At 44.0% G+C, this 22,584-nt stretch overlaps 1 long non-coding RNA gene across 1 annotated transcript in view; it reads right to left on the bottom strand.

The window, feature by feature from the left end:
- Window positions 1–5,367: 5,367 nt before the first annotated feature.
- LOC119512439 overlaps window positions 5,368–22,584 on the bottom strand; it is a 63,463-nt gene continuing 46,246 nt past the window's right edge. The window contains exons 2-3 of the long non-coding RNA XR_005212379.1: window positions 6,870–6,884; window positions 5,368–5,838 (exon numbers count right to left, since the gene is read on the bottom strand). This is a non-coding gene — a long non-coding RNA (uncharacterized LOC119512439). The remainder of the gene's footprint in view (window positions 5,839–6,869; window positions 6,885–22,584) is intronic.

Below are 22,584 nucleotides of genomic sequence, written 5' to 3'. Positions count from 1 at the left end.
CCACTTTCTACACCTAAAGCCTTCTTTTTATCCCTCTCTTTTCTTGTCTCCTCTTCTCTTCTTTCTCCTTCATTTCCTTCCTCAACCTGCCTAATCCTCAACCCACTGGTGGCACAGAAGGACCCTCAGGCGGTGCCGTCTCAAGATGAAACGTGTCCTCCTGTTTCAAACCCTTGTCTTCCTCTCCTCTAGCCCGTCTGACCCCACCTGAGGGAACTTCCCCAGAGTCTTTTCCCCCTGCTAGTAATTGTCACAACTAGAAAACTCATCATTTTTAAGGTAAAATCCTGCACAAGGTAATTGCATTTTAATTGGGTGCTCTCTAAGACCCAAAAGCTTTCAGTAAGAAACAAAGTCCTAACAGTGGATATATTTAAAAGATAAATACTTGGAGACAAGACTTCCCTGACAGCCCTTAGATCATAACATAGAGGCAGTGTGGTCTGCCTCAAAGGAGAAATCCAAGCTGCCCAACCTCCCCCACCTTTTTAGGGAGCAGGAGTACATTCCTAGTGACCATCCCTTGCCCTGGCAAGGGACGCTTCCTCAAATATGATCTACATTTGCCATGCCACACTCTGTGGTCACCTCTGGTGCTACCCTCACTGGAGATGTACAACACTTGTCATATCCTCTGTGTCCTCTCCTTTATTATAGACAAAGGGGAGGAAAAAGATAAAACCCAAACACAGCTCAGAAATCCTGACTTACACAAATAAAAAAGTGCTCCTTCTTAGCCACCTGAGCCAATTAGGTGGGTGAATTATATTGCTCTAAAGCCAGCAGAATGTGGCCAAAAAGTGGTTCTTTGTTTGGGGGACCAGAAGGACCAGGTTAAAGAAGGAGGCAGTTTCTTTCAGGGTTGGTGGTTCTCAGGAGTGTTGGGATTACACAATCTCTAGATGGACATACAGACAGAACTGGCAGGCTCACTGGAACAGAACGAGATCTTGGGAAAGAGCTTTTTCCCTGCAACTCTGCCAGCATCCTAATCATTCTGGCTCTAGATTTTGGAACTTTAAACAACAAAACAATAGGTTTGAACTATTTTTTTTTTCCTCTCCATAGAAAATTTTAAGACTCCTCATGGGCTCGAAAATTTTAGAAGTGTTTGCTTTGAATAACTGGCTTTTCCAAAACCCTGCGTCATCAGCAAAACACACTTGACAGAATAAAAACTTGCATTTCTATGGAATCCGGGCCTGCACTGTCCCATCTGTCTTTATTGGACAGTGGTTGCCTTAAATTTGCATCAAAACAAAGGGCACCAGCAACAAACTGGGTGGCTGTTGCTTGGTTATCTTGTATTTTCTGTCATTTTATTAAGAAAGCAACAGATCTTTTTAATTCCTTTTGGCTCACTCCAAGTGGAATGGTCTTTTGGATCCAGCATCTCTCAGGATGAGTAATGGGCCAAGAGGAGCATAGGTGTGTATGCAATGTGCATTGAACTCTCTAGTGCTGCTTTTAGAATAATCCAAGAATGAAGTCTCCTCAGGGTGGCCAACTGCCCCCAGAGGGTAAACCCACACAAGGAGTCAGCGAGGGAGGAGGAATGGATAAGCAGAGAGGGAGCCACCTCTGCAGTGGCATCAAAGGTTGAGCCTGGTGATTTCTAATTGAACATCTGGAAACTACCATCCACCTCTACTGAGTGTTGCCATAAGAAAGAACCATAGGTTATCTCCATGGTGTCTCCTGCGTGGAAGCCGTGGAGGACATGGCTAATTCATCATGTAAGACCCTCTTAATGAGGATCCTCAGGAGAAATTTCATTCTGGTCTTAATACAAAGTATGGACCTACTTCTTTGAGCAATTATGCTACCTTCTGGGATTTTATGAATTCTTTCAAGCAGCCTTCAGAATCCAGCCACATATTCTGGATGGATCCTGCATCTGTGGTTCTATCAGGGCTTCCTGCCCTGACTCCCAAATCCCAGAGAACACTTCCAACGGATAGCCAACCCACACACCAGAGCTTCAAGAGGCCTGACCCCAGCCCAGAAGCAAATCTATGGGTCTCAGTTTCCATAGACATGTCATTCATTCAGCAACAAATGTTTCATATGACAGACATGTATAAAGCACCTACTGTTTGTCAAGGGATACATCTGTGAATATGAAAGCAAAATTTCTTGTTCTCACAGTTTCCAATCCAGTGGATTTACCCCCCAAGGATTCACTTGAATTTGAAAGTCCAGGCCTTTGTGCTACCTGTTTTAAAGGAAGGAGGAAATCTATTTGTTTTTTTCTTGTTCTTTTTGGAGTAGCAAGCAGGGACACATGCCTTAGGCAAAGGTCTAAACAACACACAGTTCTAATCTTGGAGTTCCTTGCAACTGGCTTTGGGGTCGTTGCTTCTCTGAAGTCCTTAGTCAGACGCCTCATTAAATACGACATCTAGATGACTGATGTTTGCAGCTAGAATCCCAGGATGTACCAAAAAAAAAAAAAAAAAAAAAAAAAAGAGAGAGAGAGAAAAGGAAAGTTAAGAAAATTCAAAAGATATGATTCCCTCTTTGGCTCCCATCTCATCTCCAGTGAGTGGCCCCCTTTCTGTTTCAAGGGATTGATCTTCAATGTGCAGTCTGGGCAATAAAAACCATATTTCAAATCAACAGGTCCTAAAATCCAGGATCTTGAAAACCCAGGCTCCTTGCCCTGTCTTCTGTGCCTCGTCTTACCCATTGGCCTACAACTACACCCACTCCTCCGTCGACCCCCACCCTTCATGACCCTGAAGAAACTTCTCCAAGGTCAAGCAGAAAGTGATTCTAAAATCAAAGTGTAAGTAAGCGGGAATACACACATGCCCCACGCTCACCTCCAACTCCCCAGAAACTGAGAGCCACTTTAAAAAAATGGCCTCACTGGTGTGAAAGCTAACAAGGGATAGGAGATTATGTAGAAATAGCATGCTACCAGTTATTTCTGCTCAGGCAAGCTGGGCAGGCCAGTGACATAAATAAGAGACATTTAAGCCCTCATGCCTTTAATCTCCAGACACCTTATAGCACAAATGGGCTGAGTATGGAATGCCCTCTGTTAGCAAATATAGACCAACCAAGAGCTGACCACTGCCCTGAAAGAAGGGCTTTTTTCAACAAAGGCTCTTCAGCTCTTTCATTGTGCAACTGTCCCCAAATCCAATATAGCTGCTCAGCCTTCAGAAAAGAAGGCAAAGAGGTCAACATGATCCCAACTAAATAAGATCCAGTTACCTTCAGGGGACTGGCAGGCCCCCCTCAACACACGGCTGATGAAAACTTAATGAGGGAAATCTCAAAGGGCATAAACTGTAGCATCCAGGACCTATAGTGAGCTCTGCCTATTGGCAACAGTCTGGGGACAGGGTTTTTAGGGCCCACGCTATCATGGTTTGGCATGAAGTTGGGAGTCCTCCCCCACTTGGGTTACCTCCTCAGCCTTGATTCTTAAGAACCCTTAAGTATTCATTAACTGTTCATTCTGGTAGAGTGGTAAGGGAGAAGTCTTTTATTTTCTGTGCTAAAGCCTCCCTTTTCCATTTGCATACTCAGGCAAGTAGCCATGGGCCCGGGAGATTATCAATAATCTCCAATTTGGAGCTTGCAACTTTGAGTCAAGCCAGGGGTCCTCAAAAAGCACTGTACAAACCTAAAAAGTCAGTGTAGACAACTCAGGGGAGAAAAAATATATATCCTCCTTGCTCAAATTATTCAAGTTGGTGACCTCCCACCACATAGATCAATTACCCATTTAATCATAATGCCTTCTAACCACAAGGAACTTCAGGGGGTGCTCACAAAGCATCTTCTCATTGGTTAACTCCTGATCCCCCCAGCAGTCTTCTACAGTGGGCAGGGCTGCAGCTAGCACAGAGAAGGCTCTGGATCAGGAGTCAGAAGAGCAGGGCTGTAGCTCCAGCCACTTGCTTGATTTACATCCTTGGGCAATTTCACTTAAACTCTGAAGCTCAGTTTTCTCTTCTGCACAAAGGAGCTAAAACATCAGAGAGAATTAATAAGTGTGCATCTTCCCCAGGTACAGAGAGAATTAATAGGTGTGCATCTTCCCCAAGTAAATTACTTTAAAGGACAACCTCCATGTGAATTTTGGATATGCATATTCCTTCAGAGTGTGCGTGGAGGTAAAACCAAATGTGTCTCCTTAGCTTATAGTCACACTTTAGTTCCAGGATTACATTCAGTTGGCTTTCTTCATCAGTGGTTGTAAGAGAAGTGGGTGTTCCAGTTTATCAAATAAAGAACTACCATAAAAGAAAGCAGGAGACCTGGGCTCTGATCCTGACTTTTCCTCCTAAGCACTCTGGGCAAGTCATGTCCCCCCAGTTCCTTGAGCTCTAAAATGTGGGTCATACTGTTTTCTTGTCTAAAACACTGGATAAACTGTAAATTCATCTGTCAATGCAAGGTATTATTTGCCATAGATGACCAGTTTCCCAAGAATAAGCACTCAATTACATTTAATACCAAAAACTGCTGGGCAAAAATTGCATTCTTTCTTTGATGATTCAGAAAGCACTACTGCCAAGGCCTTCAGGCTCGTTGTTAGAAATATCATTTACATTTATGCCATGATTTGTGCAAATACCAGTTAATACAAAGTTCCATTGGATAGAATGCTACATAAGCCAACTTTGGAATAATACTGTTTTATTTATGAATCGGCACACGATGAAACAGTCTAATGAAGTTATCACATAAACTGCTTTAAGGATATATGAATTAAATGTGTACTAAAAGCTAGAAAGATTTGTTCCAGTTCTGACATCTTAGTCACAGCTGGCTGGTCCCTGTGGGTTAAGAGGGATGGTGTTAGACATTGGGATCTGTGGTCAATGATTCACACCCAAATCATTGTTTTCAGGCAAAAGAAACAAACATTTGGACAATAAGCCTTGAGATTATGAGTTGGGAAGCCTCAGGAATTGGTCTTGTCCAAAGGGAATTTTAAAGGCTTTCACTGACTGCGAGTCTGAAAATGCTGGTTTACCACAGTGACATAGAAACTGCACTCTAGGAAGAACATCAGTTTTCTTCCAGACTTTTTGGAAAGCATATATTATGGTGAACATTACTTCAGACTGAAGCAGTCTGGCGGCTGAACAAAAGCTGTCCACCAAAGCTACAAATTAAATCCAATCTAAACTTACCCAACTTTAGGAGATATTGCAATTTTGTTCTGAGGTGAGACCCAAAAGAAAAAATGGACAGCTGTTCTTGATGCAAGAACAGGCATTAGAATGTCTAAAGAAACATAACTAAGCTTAGCAGAGTAAGAAGGGCAGAAGAGTTGAATGAATGAGCGAGTGAAGCCAAGAAAGGGCTAGGGACGAGATTGAGAAATCAAAAATCATGGTGGAAGGGATGGAGAAGCTGTGGGAGGAACTTTAGGAGCGAAGATGACTCCCGTGCAGTTTTGAAGGAAGCTGTGTAAAAACTTCCTCATTCTCGGCATGAAGCACAAAGAAGCATTGTTAGTGATCGAGGAGGTGACAGGTCTAAGAGAGAGCCAGAAAGTAAGGACAGCAGCAGTGAGGGAGAGTGCCTCCATACTCTTTCTACAAAGGTGCAAACCACGCTAGGGCCTGGCTTCTCAAGTGAGATCCATAGACCTGCAGCCTTGGCATTACCTGGGAACTTGTTAGAAATGCAGAATTTCAGACTCCACTTCAGACCTACTGAATCAGAGTCTGCATTTAACGGGATCCTCAGGGGATTCAGATGCACATTAGCTTGAGTCTCAGTCTTCTTAGGGCCCACTATGCAACATCTCTCCTCTATCTGTTCTCCTTCTCTTCATTCTCCTCCTCTTCACCTTCGCTCATCTTCTCCCTCAATTTCAAATAAAAGGGGTCATGTGTAAAAAACAATGTATTTTAACCTCTATTTGGTCCTAACTCAAAGCACAAACCAGCCTCAAATTACAAACATGTGAACAAAAGAATTGCATGGGGCCCCAGACAGACAGCAGGCAGGAGCCCTCCCCCATAAGATCTAAATCTGTGTATTTATTTATACAGAGCCTTAAGTGTACACAGGGCTTTGTAGGGGAACATGCCAAGAAAAGAATATAATCCCTGCTCTTAAAATAGTATTTTTCTTTTTTTCTCACAGCTCTAGGAAATAGCCAGGGTGGGGATGGAATTTTGAAATCTTTGGAACAAAATGTATAAAATGAATAGAAGGAAGTCATCGGTATTTCTTAGGGGCTCCACACCTCTCTAAGAAAACATGCAAGACTTTCCCAAACAATATGCACAAGCAGCTTTTTGCTGTACGTGAAAACAAGTCCTCAGTTTCTGAAGGATACACACACGTGTGCATATGCACAAAAAGGAGATTTTTAAAAGCACTTTGGCCAAAGTTATCCATTTATAAAAGTAAATTTAAATAGGAAAAACGTGTAATGATATTTTTAAAAAAACAGTTAACATATGGAACAACCATATGATAAAGTATTATGTAGTCACTCAAATCAGGGTTTCAGCATTATTTAATGCAAATCATTACCATTAAGTGGCAAAGCAGGATACACAACTTTATATTTACCATTCTTCCACTTTTATGTAAATAAAAAAGGGAGGCAAAGATGCCAAAGTTTAATAATTCCTATCTCTGAAGGTGGGATTATGAATGATTTAAATTTTACTTTTTGTCCTTTTCTGTTTTCCACATGTTAACAACTAGCATGCCTAGTTTTCTAAATAGTCAAATTTGTTGTGATAAAAATTCTTCCTTGACCCCACTAATTCTCTTTTTTCTCCATTGCCTTAAACTACGTGGAGCCGACTTAATTACTTCTCCCAACTCAGGAAAAAGAGATGGTTCAGAAGCCTGGTGATTCCCTCCACTTGAAAACTTACACCGGCTCCATGCACCTAGGAGAAGAAAGGAAGGCAAGGTTGGAAAGGGGTCAGAATGAGGAAACAAAAATTTCCAAATCCCCCTAAGTCAGCCCTTCAGTGTGTGACTTCAAGACATCATTCAGAATGTTCCAAATTCCTAAACACACCCATTGCCAATTGATGTGGAAACACATTCAAAAGTCCAAAAACCATGGGTTTTGCACTATGCAGCAGCTCAGGATGGGAAGGCTTTTTAAAGACCGTCTAGTCCACTGGTTCTCGGTCTTGGTACACATCGGAGTCTCCTGGGGAGTTTACAAAACTTCTAATGCCATGGTCCTCTCCCCAGAGATTCTGCTTTCATTGTTCCAGGGTGTGGCACAGACATAGGGTGTTATTAGAGCACTCAGGTGAGTTAATGTGGCGCATCAAGTCTCGGAGCACCAAGCTCTAATCTCTACCCCAGCCCCACCTGTGCGGGTTCCCTGGCGTCTGGAGAGGTGGACCCGGCATTAACTAACTCCGTTGCTGCCTCCAGAGTCTGGTCAGGTATTTGGCCATAGGCCAAAATAGTCATCCAACCACAGTTAACTGCAAGGTGGGCAGCCACAATCGATTATAGAAGAAGGGGAAGACTGATTTTGGTGGACAAGTATCAGTCCTGACCACACAGGTTTAACCCCCCACCTTTTGACCAAGCGAACAGACTCAAGTTAACGTATTTGCCCAAGGACCCACAGCCAGTAAGTGGTTGGGCTGAGGGTCTTACTCACTCTTTCAACTTCACTACAGGACAAAATATTAATACATTAAAAAATATTTTTAGATTTTGAAATAATTTTGGATTTACAGAAAAGTTGCAAAGATAGGAGAAAGAGTTCTTGTATACCCTTCACCCAGCTTCCCCTAATGTTGACATCTTACTTAACCAGGGTACATTTGTCAAAACTAAGAAATCAACACTGGTACAGTACTACAGACTTTATTCAGATTTTACTAGTTTTTCTAGTAATGACCTTTGTTCCAGGAGCCACATTGCTTTGGGCATTAATACATTTTAATGTAGGAAATGTCACAGGATAACAACATAGGACAATTACCTGATGCAGACAGTAAAAAGAGCATGTCCCTGGATGGGAGAGGCCTGGGCATGTATCTCAGAAGAGGGGAGACCTGAGATGGGCTGGAAGGATGTGTAACTGTTGGAAGGTGGAGAGAATTGGAGGCATTCCAGACATTGGAGATGGTTGGATGTGCAGACATTGGAGATGGTTGGATGTGCTGACTGCCCCCAGAAACTTGCATTTCACATTTGACAAAGGGTGTAAAGCTCTAATTGTAGACTCTGGGACTAGAGAGGACCCAGAGGTTGCACATTTCCAGGCATGAGAGGAGAGGCTTTCCCAGGCCCTGGAGATACACCTTTTGTCCTGCCTGCTGGGAGTCACATGAAGCCTCAGGACCCAGGCCTATTTCTGAAGCAAGTGTTCAAGTAAAGGGCACATACACACATCACATACACACACATACAAAGAAATGAAACATTCAGCCTTGCTGCTAATAAGGAGTTTCTCTGTTCTTTGCCCCTGATGGACCACCTTCACCCAGAGACTCCATGGGCCGATGAAGCAAGTGGCAGCTCTGAGGGAAAAGTCAAACTTGCCTCAGAGCTGCCCTGGCATCCCTGGGGACCTCCCAGCTATGGTCTTTCCCACTTACAAGGTCCCCGTCTTTGAGCCCAATTCAGTGCCTAAGGCAGGCTAAGACTCACGCATTGACATTCCAACTTGGAATAAATTCTAGATTTAGCTCTCCAGCCAAGACAGACTCTTTTTCCTCTTCCCCACTCCTTCCACCTCCTGCCTGGGAGCCAGGTCTAGAGTGAGACGAGTGAGCAGCCTATGGCACAAAATCTAACAAGGTGGTAGCAGGACCTTGAGAGTGAGCCCATCCTTAAATGTTGTGCCCTGGGTCCCTTTCTTGCCTCACCCTAATCCCAGCCCTGTCCTACCTCCTCCCCATCCAACACCCACCTCCGTGGAGTGTCACAACAATTTAGAACCTACAAAGTGAAAGGGGGGACCAGCAAATCCCCAAACTTGAACTTCTCTCCCCTTACATGTGATGCGGTTTTAAGTGCCCCACTGTCTAGCTTTGAAACAGAACCAAATAGGAGCAGTCCTCTGCCTGCCTCTGGCGAGAGCTCCAGCTTCAGTGGACTGCTGCCAGAGGAGCCTCCAAGGGAGCTCTGGACACAGTCACTTGCTGAGCAGGTGGCCCAGGGCAAGGCACCCTCGGGGCTGGCTCACCTATGAAAGCTACAAATTAGGGGAAGATTGGTTCTACAACTCTGAAATCAGACTTGGTATTGCAAAAACAGGGAGGGGAATGAAGGTCAGGGAGCAGGCAAATGTCCAGGGAGACTGAGTTGGCAGAAAAAAGCAGACTTCATTGGTTTATTGTTCTGGCTCCTCAGATACCTTGGACACCCAAGCATGGTTTGCAGCTCAGAACTGCCCCCCCCACACACACCCCAGTCCTAATTTTCTCATATGGAAAATAAAGGAATTCTAATTAATAAATGGTTCTCAACCCTGACTACCCATTAGCATCCCCAGGGAGCCTTAAAATCTCTAGTGCCTGAGCCCACCTCTGGAGATGCTGATTTAATTAGCCAGGCCACCATCAGTATTTTATAAAACTCTTCCAGTGGTTCTAATATATTACCAGCCTGGAGAACCTCTGTACTAGGTGATATCTCAGATCCATCTCCAACATTCTATTATCCTGACAAATAATCGATCCTTAGCTGCTGTTTGACTTAGCTTCTCTGGACAGAATCCAATCCAAGTGCTCCCATTAAAATGACTGCAAGTTTTAAAGAGGTAAGGGGTCTTTCATTAAGCCTCTGACAGCCTGGCAAAAGGCAGCTGGGGAAAAGCCAGCAAGGATGACAGTGTTAATGAGTAAATTTCCATGTAAGCCCTTTTCCAGAGGTTCGCAGCTGCAGCAGCAGCTCAAAAGTCAAAATGAAGTTGCTCGAGATGCTCAGCAGCCAGCACCTCCCACCCCAGGGCACGGCCATGTTGCCCTCATCGTTATGCAGTTACCCAGCTGCCCTCCAAAGTGGGGCAGGCCTTTGGGTAGTCAGCTAACAACCTTGGCTTGACCTCATGGGAGGACACCAATGCCAATTAAACTAGAGGTCACCTGGGTATGACAAGGACGTGGCCAGCCTGGGCTTCGGAAATGGTGAGTGAACAATACTCTGTGCTGCGCAGTGGCCATTAGGGCCTAATGAGCTGGTCACATGCTGGAGCTCGGGGACTGAAAACCCACAGAGGGTTGAGTTAACAGTTGACCTCAGGACCAAAGTCCCAGGGCAGAGGTAGCTCTGTTGCCTCACAGCAGATAATCCTGATACAGCTGCCCAGTGTGTTACAACAGGGCAGGCTCTTATCCAAAGCATAAAGATTTTTTTCATTCCCTTCCTGATTTTTATCAATCCCCTCTGGACTTCTGGTGTGTTCTATGGATGCTGAGCCCGGTGAGCACCAACCAACACATTTGAAGAGATTGCTGCCTCAGCCCATGTGCCATGCGGAGTTTTCTAGAGGTGACCCGGTGTAGAGGTTCTCAACCTCAGCCGTGTGCTGGGTTTAGCTGGTCTGGACTGGGATCTGGGCATCAGCACATTTCTAAAGCTCCTCAGATGATTCTAATGTGCAGCCAAGCACTGGGCTCGCTGGCCTAGCTGAGAAGGTGAAAGCAAAGGGATGTCTTTCAATTTCCAGGCAGTGCAAAAACTTTACCTCCCTAATGTGTTCAAACCTTCCCTCTGGTTTGATTTATAAACCAGTCATCTCTATGGCTCAGGGTAAAACAAAAGGAGCTACGCTTTGGACTGCAGGGGTCTGCTTTCCAGACAGGAAATGAGACCTTGCTGTGTTAGTTCCTCATACACCTCCCACTGGCTTCCTTTGATTTTCCTTTGATGGCCAAACCCATTTTCACAGAACCCGATTTGATTCCTATCACTGTTTGGGTCAACTTGCTGCCTCCTTCTCCACTCAGTTCTTCACAAGAAAGCTGCACAGAGCCCTGGACTTGTTGATGCAAAAAACATTTCTTGAGTAAAAAAAAAAAAACTCCCTCTTTGTCTGAGAGAAGAGAAACGCATGCAGACATCATGCCTGACATAGGGAGTGTCACAGAGAAGCATTATTTATTCAACTGACTTGATTAGTGAGTGCCAGACAGCTATTGGAACAAAAAATCATTCTTTTGGGTGACTACAGCTATTCATGTCATGGCAAGCCTCCACGGAGAGCCCAGATAATGCTTGTCATCTTCACCCACACAAGCCGAATGTTTAGGTAAATAAAGATGTTGTATGAAACTCCCTATCTGTTGCTTTAACATGAATCAACATGGAACGGAACACTATTGGGCCGTGTTCCATTTCATGGCCGTGAAGCTTCCAGAGCTAAGAAAGTGGAAGGTGAAGGCTTTACAGGATTTGGGCAGCTGTGTAAGAATCTGTTTAATTTGTAGCCCTTCTCTTTATCAACTCTGTGTGCACACACCAGGTCCTCCCCAGGGCCACGGAAGGTTCACTGTACATTAGGTAACTTAAGCCTTGAGGGGTTACTGGAATTGCCTACCTGAAACCAGTGTTTTAATCTAAGTAAACCCCTCTCTACACATAGGTCAGAGATCACTAAAAGTGAGCCTTGGGCATGCCAGTGCCATTGGCAGTCACTTTCTTAGATTGTCTACCTTTGTTTTCCACTTGGCTCTGACTCCTTGCTCCATTTTGGTGTCTAGACTGCTTGAGATCCTTTGGGCTTTGTGTCTTGTTCCTGAGCCCTGGCAGAATATAACATAATTCTGTTTCCTGGCTTTTGACTATCAACACTGGACTTGCATTTACCCTTGAGCTTCTCCATGACCATACCCCAGCTAAGGGCACCAAGAATCCCACAGATGTGCAAGTTCTGGCTATCCACATGGAGGACTGGACAAAAATGGAAGATAAGATAGTTGTTGCAACCAGAAAGGGTGGTTACCTGGCTCTCCTAGAATCTCACCACATTCAGATATCCAACTACAACCCAGAGAACCAGAAGTGGTCAACCCATCTTACCAGTCAGACTAATGAGCCGCCACCTTACAGTAGAGCCACTTTTTGAAAAATAGCTGCAAACAGACTTGGCACAAGCATTTGTTCTTGCTGAGAGGAGTTCCCTGTTTGAGCCCTTATACATAGTTGCCCACACTGAGGTTAGACTTACTACAAAGTGATCATTTTTTATCTCCCCCAAATCATTACACTTTTGCACACTTGCAGCCCATTTGCTATTCAGAGGATTTTGATGGAGAAGATTGAATCAGTTAGAGCCCAAATTCAAATTAGCTTAAGCAAAAAAAAACGTATTAGAAAGGCCTTTTGGCATTTGTAGAATACAGGATGAATTAAAGAATCCAGTCTTAGGAAAGGCTGGCTTAGAGCTGGGCCTCACAAACTATTGAAAACCTGGGGCTCCATTTCTGCCAGTCTCTGCTTCTTAATACAGGAGGTCAACTTCCTAATTCTCTCCAAAGTCCAGCTTTCTCATCATGATAGAAAACCTAAGCACCAGCAGCTCCTGACTACTTCATCTTGCAGCTTCATCTGTTGGAAAGTGTATCTCCACCAACTCCCTTCTGGTCTGCCATCCCAAATCCTTGACCCAGCTTGTGGTCTTAATCACTCTGTATGGCTGCTTCCACTGCAGCCCTTGATGTAGTGGGGGTACAGCATGGCATGACAACTTCCCAAAGAAGAGAGTTGCTAGCGTTGATCAGAATATAGAGTTGCTAGCCTTGATCAGAATATGAAGGCATTATTACCCCCATCTTGTTCCTGAGCTCTCCCAATCCTGCTCCATCAAGAATTTCCCTGTCGTGTCCTAGCTAGTGAAAAGATAGAGGCTGCGGTCTTAGCCAAGCCACTTCCGGAATTCTTACCAATTACTGACTTGTAATACAGAGGATCCCTTTTCTATCACTAAGTAATGGAGAAAAAAAGTTGAGTTGCCCAGTCTTGAAGATTCTGTTTCTTAGAAAAGGCCTTGTTCTGTATTCTGGATGAGGTCAATCCTCAGCCAAAGGGCAGTATGACAGAGAGGGTTAAGCCCATAGACTCTGAAGTTAATTTAGGGCTGAGTTCAAATCCCTTGTCCCAACATTTACGAGCTGTGTAGCACACAGCCTCAACTTTACCACCTATAAAATGAGAATAGTTGATTTCCACCTCCTGGTGTTGGTGTGAAGATGATTTTAGATAATGCGTGAAGAATGCTTTGCATGGTGCCTGCACACAGAAGGCCTTTCATGACACTGGATAGACTTGGACTTCAATGATGTCATTTATCCCTTTCTGACATCTCCCTACCCCCATCTAACAATCTCCAGGGTATCCAGGGCTCTGCCTCCAGGCTAGCTCTCCTCCTGTTCCTCCTCCATGAGATTTCCTAAGGGATCTTTAGGAAATATACACTCCACCCCCATTCAAAATCCTTCATGGCTCATTACAACAGTCAGGATAAAGTGGCACTCTTTAGCATGGTACCCAAAGCCACTCTCACTGTGAAGCCTGTTTGCCTCTCCCACCTCGCATTGTCTGGCTAAGCTCCCAGCATGCCACATCACTTGCTATTTCCCAGACACTACAGGCTATTTCAAACAATGCCTGTCTGTACACACTGTCATCTCTCCTTGGAGTGCCTTCCCCTTGGCCAGCTCCAACCAACCTAATTAACTAATTTTCAAGACTTGTGAGATGAGGAGATTCCTGGAAACTTTTGCTGATTCCAACCCCCACTCTGAGATAGACATGCTTGACCTGGCTCCATTCACTCCTGTGTAAGCTTATCAAAGTCCTCATCACACTGTATTTGCTCGTCTCCACTATTAAACTCGCAGCTTCTTGAGGGAAAGACTGTGTCTTTAATTTCTGAATTTCCAGCACTGAGCATAGAGCCTGTCATACAGGAGATGTTCAATAAAGTTTGACTTGCCTGAAATGCTACTGACATATGCTTGTGAAACCCTGGCCTTGGGTAGGGATGAAGATGAAACATACAGTCTCTTTTTCTTTGTGTGGCTAAGTGAGCCAGCTGGGCATACAACCCATAACCTTGGCCACAACAAGCCAACTGGTGCTTCCAGCTGCTCAGTGGGAAACACAATCCAGCACAGCCCTATAAAATATTGAATTTTCAAACTGGAAGCCTACCTACAAAGTCCCTCCTTCTTGTGACCTTGGTCAAAATGTTTAACCTTGTCTTCCTTGCCCATAAACAGAGCTGAAAAGACTTGACTATAGAGAACAAATGAAACAAATGCCCATAAAATATTTTGAGATTAAAAAAAAACAAAAACAAAAACAATCTAAATCATTGAAATTCTTTCCATGTGGCAGTACTGTGGCTGCTGTTCAGAAGATAGTAAAAATCCCCATCTCTAAGTCAAAGCTAGTTCTGTTTCCTGAATATCAAATTATTGCCTGTTAGTTATAAGATAATTCTGGTCATCTTTTTTTTTTTTTCTTACATGAAAGGACAGCTTTATAGATCCGGGAGCCTGGAGGAGGAGAGGGGAGAATGAGAGTGGCAGAGAGGTTCTGTCTTACATAACCAAGGCTCCTGCGAGGGTTCATGGGTGGGGGGTGATAAATGTGGGTCCTGGGCTCTTGTGTTTATTGTGCCCAAGAGGGGAGCAGTAGGATTTTCCCATGAATGCTGGGGATTGGAGGTGCAGAAAGCAGATGTGGCAAGGGCCATTTGGAGAAGCTGAGGGCAACTTCTTTTCTTCCAAACCATATGGGATACCTGACTTGCTAGTAAATTATGTGGTGTGAGAGGGTAGAAGCCACAGGGGCCTTTCAGGAGAAGCAGTAGCAGGGGCCTCTATCATCCAAACCACCATAGAAGTGCAGGCCTTGCTAATTGTGCTTATGCCCAGGGCAGGGCTAACTGGGTGGTCACTTAGAAGGGAAATTTATGACTAGGCCAGGCTGGATGATGATGCAATTCTGGTCATCATTTGTGTTTGGGGTCATGCATCTCAAGTGGAGACTTGGGTACTCTGTCTTAAGTTTTACACCCTTGATGACTCTTAGACTTTACAGTATTCCCCAGAGCCCGACTGTGGCCCAGCACCGTCCTTAGAGGCCATGCCGTGGGACCAGGTCATAAGCAAAACTCCTATAATGAGCTCTTCCTGGCAGAGCCAGCAAAAAAAACAACACTTGGATAAGATCAACCTGGCTTTATGTGAGTTCTACGCTTTCACAGGTCAGCCTCTAGTGAGATTGAGCAATAAAAAGGAAAAGCTTAGATAAACTGTGGGAGTAAGGGTTGTATTATTCATCTGTAAGGATTATGGATTGGGTTTAATAACCCATATTGTGAACGCTGCTAAGCTTCCCCTTATTTATAGTTATTAACAAGTTGCAGAGGGACCTGTGGTAATTATCATCTGGGAATACCACTTGGATAGTGCATAACTCAAAAAAGGTAGACTAATTCCTAAAGTCAGGTGATGTTGAGAAGGAATGTCAAAGTGTGCAGTGTATAAAATTATTAATAACGTAATCAAGAGTAACAAGGCATAAATATACCTAAGAGGTTTGAATCACCCAGCCCAGGAAGGAGCTAACCCAGCCTGGTTAGGAATTGCACATCTCTAAACTTTGTTATGTCACTAATGGTGCAATTTGTGGTTCAAGTCCCCTAGGTAACCAGCATATGGAACCCAGAAGGTAAACCTGGGTCAGAGTGGAAGTCAGACAGCCTTCGCTCCCTGCGCAAACATTTAGGAAGCACGCCCAGAGTATCTGCCCATTAAGACAAATGCGGGCTGCCAAGGGGGAGGTGGATTATTATCACAATAATGTAATAAGGATAGTGTCCCAGGGGTGCACAGAGTAGCAGGCGAGCCCAGAGGAAGGAGGGGCTAATTCTTCCTGGGAACACTGGAAAGGATATCTTTGAGGACGTGTCTTTTAAGCAAAATCTTGAGAAGCTCTTTGGCCGAGAAGTGAGGAAAAGGCGTTCCCGGAAAAAGAAGAGAGAGAGAGAGAATCCCTGCTCACAGGAGCCAAAGTGGGCCTGTCTCTCAAGGGTGTGGGCCTGGAGAGCTGGCCATAAACCTAAAGCCTGAAAAAGGAGGGGGAAGGGCCAGCCAAGTCCTTTAGAGAGCTGGGAGGTCGACGCAGAAAGTCTAGGTGAGATGGCGACAGAATCAAAGGGCAGAACAGGAACGGAGAGGAGAGCTGGAAGAGTCAGGGGCTCCTGTTTCTTGGCTGTTTCTCGGTAGGCTGGCCTGGTTTAAAAGCTCAGGCCAGGACAGAAGAGTTTCAAGGCACAGAAGTGGGTTATTTGGAAGAAAAGCCAGTATTCGGCAGAATAGGAGCAAGTGTTCTTGGGGAAGTGGGGAGACAGGAGAAGAGCCCAGAAAGGAGGCAGGAGCTAATTGTGGAGGATCCTTCCTGTTAGCTGAGGAGTTCGGACTTCATCCTTAGGCAGCTGGGGAGTGACACAGTCAGAATGACATTTTAGAAAGATCACAATGGCCGCACTATGGAACAAAAATTGGAGCAGTCTTAAAGAATGCTAAACATTCCACCTGCATCAGAAACACCCAAGATGCTTATTTAAAATGAAAAGCATTATTTAAGTTCCACCCTAAGCCTACAGAATTTTAATTCAAAGGTGAGACCTAGGAATTTGCAATTTTAACTACCTCTCCCAGGTAATGTTGGAACACACTGGAGTCTGTGAACAGTTGGATTCTGGGGGCAGAAATAAAAGAAGCAGGAGATTGCAGTAGTATTGGGCAAGAAAAGACAGGGCCTGTACTAAAAAGGAGACATAATAAAGAAGTACGTAAGCAAAGAACCTGCCAAATGGAATATAAACAGGTTTTAGAAGCTGATGGGAGGGAGAAGAGAGGTCAAGTCTAAAGTATTAGGTGGAACCATACGGAATGGCTGTTTTTGTGGGTGAATATTGGTGATTCATAGAATTCAGTTTAGTGACAGAACGGAACAAAAGTTAGACCCTTATAAAGTTCTATCAGTGGGGTATTATGAAGTCACCTGTTATTCATTTTTCACAACCAGTGGGGACTCCAAGGGTTGACTGGAAGGGCCTTAGCTCCCCTTCCATCATCTCCTGGCCAGTCCTGGCCTGCATGACCTCAGCTCCATTCCTGCCACTCCCTGCTCTGCTCTGTATGGCCGGAAGGTTCCTGTGTCTGTGGCTCATAGTGGGGTTTGGCCACTGAGAGACACTGATGGAAGACTAGAGGGCAGGAGGAAGGGGAAAGCTGGGTATGTCTCACCCTGTTCTCTGCCTTGGGCTGCGTTTATGGCCTGTGTTTAGGGTGCCTCCTGGGATTCAGAAAGCCACCTCCCCCCTTCCTTTGTCCCTCCAGTATATGAGGGAGGGGTGGCGTCCAGCTACTGCTCCATCTCCCAGGTGTGTCCTGGGCCCCTGGTTGGCTTCTCAGGCTCATCCATCACCTGTGCAACCAATCCCCTCCAGTAAACTCCTCTATTTTAAAACCTCTGGGTGATTTCTGATTTCCTGGTTGAACTCTGGCTGACACAATCTTTTGATTCTCCCTAGGCCTCCAAATGATGATAATAATAGGTAGAGTCTTTAACATAGACAATGTGTGTTTTCTCAATATTAATTAAATTGTGAATAAAGACATTTGTAAAAAAAAAAAAAAAAAAAAAAATTCTCTTTTTACCTATCTAAGGGAAAGGGTTTTGCTGATGCAAAGCAGCCTCAAGACAAGACCCCCAGCTTGCCCACCCTTCCATCCACCTCCCACCCTGCAAAGAGATAATCTCAATTGTGAGTGGGAGCCCAGCTCTTTCACACTCATCATCAGCAACAACTTATGAACTTAACTCTCCTAAGAGAATTCTCTGACTCCTGAAGTTGGCCAGCCTTAGGAAGTCATAAAGACCCACCTTTATAGCTTCTTCCCAAGACAAGGAAAAACAGTAAAATCACCTGTGATGAAGAAAGTAGAATGGACATTGCTCAAATATCCCTTAAGATTGAGAACAATGATCAAATGAGAGGGAGTATGTATAACAGAAAGGATAGGAATTAACAAATGATCATGACTACTGAATCATTATGTAGATATTTCTTTTTAGTTTCTAGTGTATCAGAACAGCTAGAAGGAAACAGCTGAAATGGTGGAATAGTAACCCATACTATACTTTGAAATCTGCTCTATGACTACTCATTAAAATGTACTTTGAAACTTATCACTTCTCTGCATATGTTATATTTCACAATTAAAAAATGTTTAAAAAAGAAAGAAAGAAGACAAAATAGAATTACTATGGCCAAGAGATGTAAAATAGAGTAAGGAGGTCATTCTGGCGGTTACTCTTGGCAAATCTCAGCCAGATATCACACGCTGCCAAAGCATACAAAGCCTTAAGCAACAATGTTCCTCAAAATCCCAAGAACATCCTGACACCAGAAACAAACCACAAGAGAAAGAACTCAGTTAACTATTTAACTGGAAGGACACTTGGAGGACCCCAGATAGCCACCTACTACCAACAACTTGTCTAATCTTTTCCTTTAAACCTGCTTATAATTGTGCCCAAGAGTCTCCCCCTGAGTACCTCTTTGTTGCTCAGATGTGGCCTCTCTCTCTCTTAGCTAAGCCAACTAGGCAGGTGAACTCACTGCCCTCCCTCCTACGTGGGACCTGACTCCCTGGGGTGTAAATCTCCCTGGCAACGCAGGGTATGACTCTTGGGGATGAACCTGGACCCAGCATCATAGGATTGAGAATATCTTCTTGACCAAAAAGGGAAAGGGAAATGAAACAAAATAAAGTTTCAGTGTCTGAGAGATTTCAAATGGAGTCGAGAGGTCACTCTGATGGACATTCTTATGCTCTGTGTAGATAACCCTTTTTAGGTGATTGTGAAAACCTTGTGGATCGCACTCCCTTTATCCAGTATGGATGGATGAGTACAAAAATGGGGACAAAAACTAAATGAAAAATAGGGTGGGATGAGGGGGATGATTTAAGTGTTCTTTTTCACTTTCAGTTTTTATTCTTATTTTTAGTCTTTCTGGTGTAAGGAAAATGTTCAAAAATAGATTGGGGTGATGAATGCACAACTATATGATGGTACTGTGAACAGCTGATTGTACACCATGGATGACTGTATGGTATGTGAATATATCTCAATAAAGTTGAATTTAATTATTAAAACAAAACAACAGCAACAAAAAAAAAAAACCCTTGCCTGGAAGTGCCACAACAGGACTTGATGGGGTCGCTACCTGAATCTGTGTTCCCAAAATTGCAATTTTAAGACCCCAAATAAATGCCTTTGTTGCCTTGCAAAAAAGAAAAAAAAAAAATCTCTTGTGGACCCACAGCCCAGAGAAGCCTCCTGCGAACAAAGGGATATCTCTATTTCAAAGTTTTTTTCCTGTAAGTGTATAACAGTTCTTTCACTTAGACGGGTTCATACCATACATGTTGCTTTAGAATCTTTTTTTTTCACTCAGAATATTGTGACCCTTCTCCCAAATCTATTAAAAATCTTCCATGTTATCATTTTTAATGATGCACAGTGTTCTAAAAGGTGTGGATGTCTCCTCCGTTTTATTAACCAGTCCCCCAGTGGGCCCCACATTTCCCTGGAATAGACGATGTTATTTAATAACACCTTCAGTACAGAGTCCTAGATGTGGAATTTCTTGAATAGAGTGTGCACATTTTAATACTTAAAGCAATTTTACTAAATAGCCTCAGAGAAGTTTTTCTGGTTTTGTCAAGTTGCATTTAAGAATATAGGTTTTTATTGCGATTTTTTTTTTTTTTTCAAGAAATGAGCACCAATGCTGGCAAGATACAGGAAAACCCAAACTAAATTATAATTTCTGGAATGCAAGGATTTGCCTATGTTCATCCTGGTATCTTATCCAGGGTCTATCCGCAATGCCTTGTGCCTGCTACAAACTCAGTAAATGTCGAATTTGAAAAAAAGATTCACAAGAGCAAATTCAACCTCTATGAATGATTTCAGTAAAATAAGTGCAGACCAAGCTTTACAATGCTTAGTCTAGTGATTCTCAAAACCCTGATTGTACCTTAGAATGGGAAGCTTTTCAAGGTTACAGGTGCCCAGATCCTACCCTACTCCAATTAAATCAGAAACTCAGAGGGGGCTGGTGGTGGTGATCCTGGCATCAGCATATTTTCAAAGTACCCCAGAGGACTCTAATGTGCAGCCAGGGTTAGGAACAAAAAAAATCCCTAAAAGTGGCAGGTAACTAAAAAAGAAAAAGGGGTTTCATTACTTCTCCCTAATCAACATGGAGGATACAAAATAGTGGAAGTAGGAAAATTCAGCAATTCAGGGATTATATGGTCCCTAGGCTGGATTTCATGGTATTTAATCCAAGAGGGCCAGTTTAATATTTTTAAAATACAGAGTGCTTTCCCCTGCTCCTATAGTGCCAGGCTTTAAAGAAAATCCCATCATTTCATTATCCCTATATGGAAACCAGGGCACAACAGATGGCAGGATAATGGATTGTGCCTTCCTAAGTTAGAGCTGCTTTTATTTGCAAGACATCAAATTCATATTGACTGCAGGAGCAGGCTGACATGATTTCTCTCAAATGAAAATGGAGGCACCACGGGCAATGCCTGTGCTCGTTACCATCAGACAAAGTCTTGCCGGTGAGGATACATTGGCTCTCCGGTGAAAGAAACTGCCGGGGCTACAAGAGGCCACTCTTGTTCTCAATGCCTAAGTGCTGGCGCATCGCCATGTGCCAAACTGAGAAGCCAGAATTGCACAGCAGCAAAGATTCCCACCCAGAATCCTGCTCCTCCAGATCAGTCAGCCAAGTACAGGGAAGCACCATTTCGATTTATTTTTTACTATTAATGCTTTAATTATATAATCCTACATGTGCTCTCAAAAAGTGCAGCATGAAATTTTGAAAAGGAAATGCAGTAGGTGCAGCCCATTCATTCCAGAAAGAAATAATCTCCAAGAAAAGACAGTGACAAGGAACAGGCCCACCCAGCCATCCCCCTGGTGACTCCAGCTGAGCAGTGTGAAATCCTGAGCATTATGAGCTCAGAGAGAACCAGGGGTTGGGGGGCTGCCTGCTCTCAGAACTGCTCCTGCCTGACCATGAGATACACTTACAGAAAAGCCTGCGGCCCCACAGGGTAAAGGTAGGACAGGTGAAGTAGCTGAGGGAAAAAAGGGCAAAGGCTGAAAGTAAGCTCATTCTCTTCCACCTGTAAGGTAAGGAGCAAAATCAAATGCCCAGTACCCATTCCCCACTCTGCCCTAGGAATGAGGGCCTCATGACATTTTGAGAAGGGCTGTGATGTGGAATGGACCTTGGAGATCATCTGGTTCAGAACTCCCATTTTACAGATGAGAAAATGAGACCAGAGGAAAAACTGACTTGCCCAAGATCATGCAATGATGAATTAGGGGCCGAGTACAGTATTCAGGTCTCCTGATTTTCAGATTCATCTGCATTGTATCACCTGTAGTTCTCAACCTTGTCTTCATATTAGAATTACCTGGGGAGCTTTTAAAAAATACCCATGTCCAGTCCATGTTTAATCCACCTGGGGTGGGGCTCAGATGTGGGTATTTTTATAGTTTCCTCAGGTGATTGTCATGTGCAGCTGGGATTGCTGCCCCACAGTACATTCTGTTCCATTTCACCCCACAACGAGCCAAGCCTTGTGCTAGGGGCTGGATCTGGGAAAAGGAATCAGACTTGGTTTTTGCCTGTCTTAGTTTGCCAGGGCTGCTATGACAAATACCACACCCTAGTTGGCTGAAGCAGGCTAGAAGTCCAAAATCAAAGTCTCGACAGACCATGCTTTCTCCAGGGTCTAGAGAGTTCTGGTGTAGGCTTGCCGCAATCCTTGGTGTTCCTTGGCCTGCATCTCTGCCTCCTGTCATATGGCCATCTCCTTCATTCTCTGGCTTCTTCTGACTTCTGGCTTCTACTTCTCCAGCTCGGCCGTCTGGGTCTCTGTCTAGATTTCCTCTCCTTATAGGGACTTCAGCCATATGGATTAAGCCCACCCTGATTCAATTTGGCCTCATCTAAATAGGATCTTCAAACATCCTATTCACAAATATGTCCACCCCTTAACTGATTACAATATCTTCAAAGGTCCTATTTACCAATAGGTTCTCATCCACAGGAACAGGGGTTAGGACTTGGAAATGTCTTGCGTGGGGCACACGATTCAATCCCTGTCATCACCCTAAAGCTGCTGAGCCTCCAGCAGAAGAGGATACTGAGAAGAGCTCATTGCAACAGCAGAGTGACAAGAGAAACAATATGGAAACAAATAAGCAATAGCACTGAGGGATTAACCCTGTAGGGGAAGGTTGAAGGAGGAGGTATTTGCGTCCACATTTCAAAGATGAATTGTGGATGCGGAAGGGTTTTCCAGGAGGAGGGAACCGCAAATGTAAAGACCCAAAAGCATGAAATCACACAGCACATTTAAAGTTTAGTATATCCAAAGCAGGGTGCAATGTGGGAGCAGTGGATTCAGGGCTAGCAGGGCTGGATCACGAAAGGCCTTGTAATAGAAGTCATATGAAGAGCTGGGGATTTTGCTGAAATGATGATGA

The sequence above is a fragment of the Choloepus didactylus genome, chromosome 17, assembly GCF_015220235.1.
Source record: "Choloepus didactylus isolate mChoDid1 chromosome 17, mChoDid1.pri, whole genome shotgun sequence".
Taxonomy (NCBI): Eukaryota; Metazoa; Chordata; class Mammalia; order Pilosa; family Megalonychidae; genus Choloepus; species Choloepus didactylus.
The sequence above is the reverse complement of the archived record's forward strand: the minus strand, read 5'-3'. Positions and strand labels throughout refer to the sequence as shown.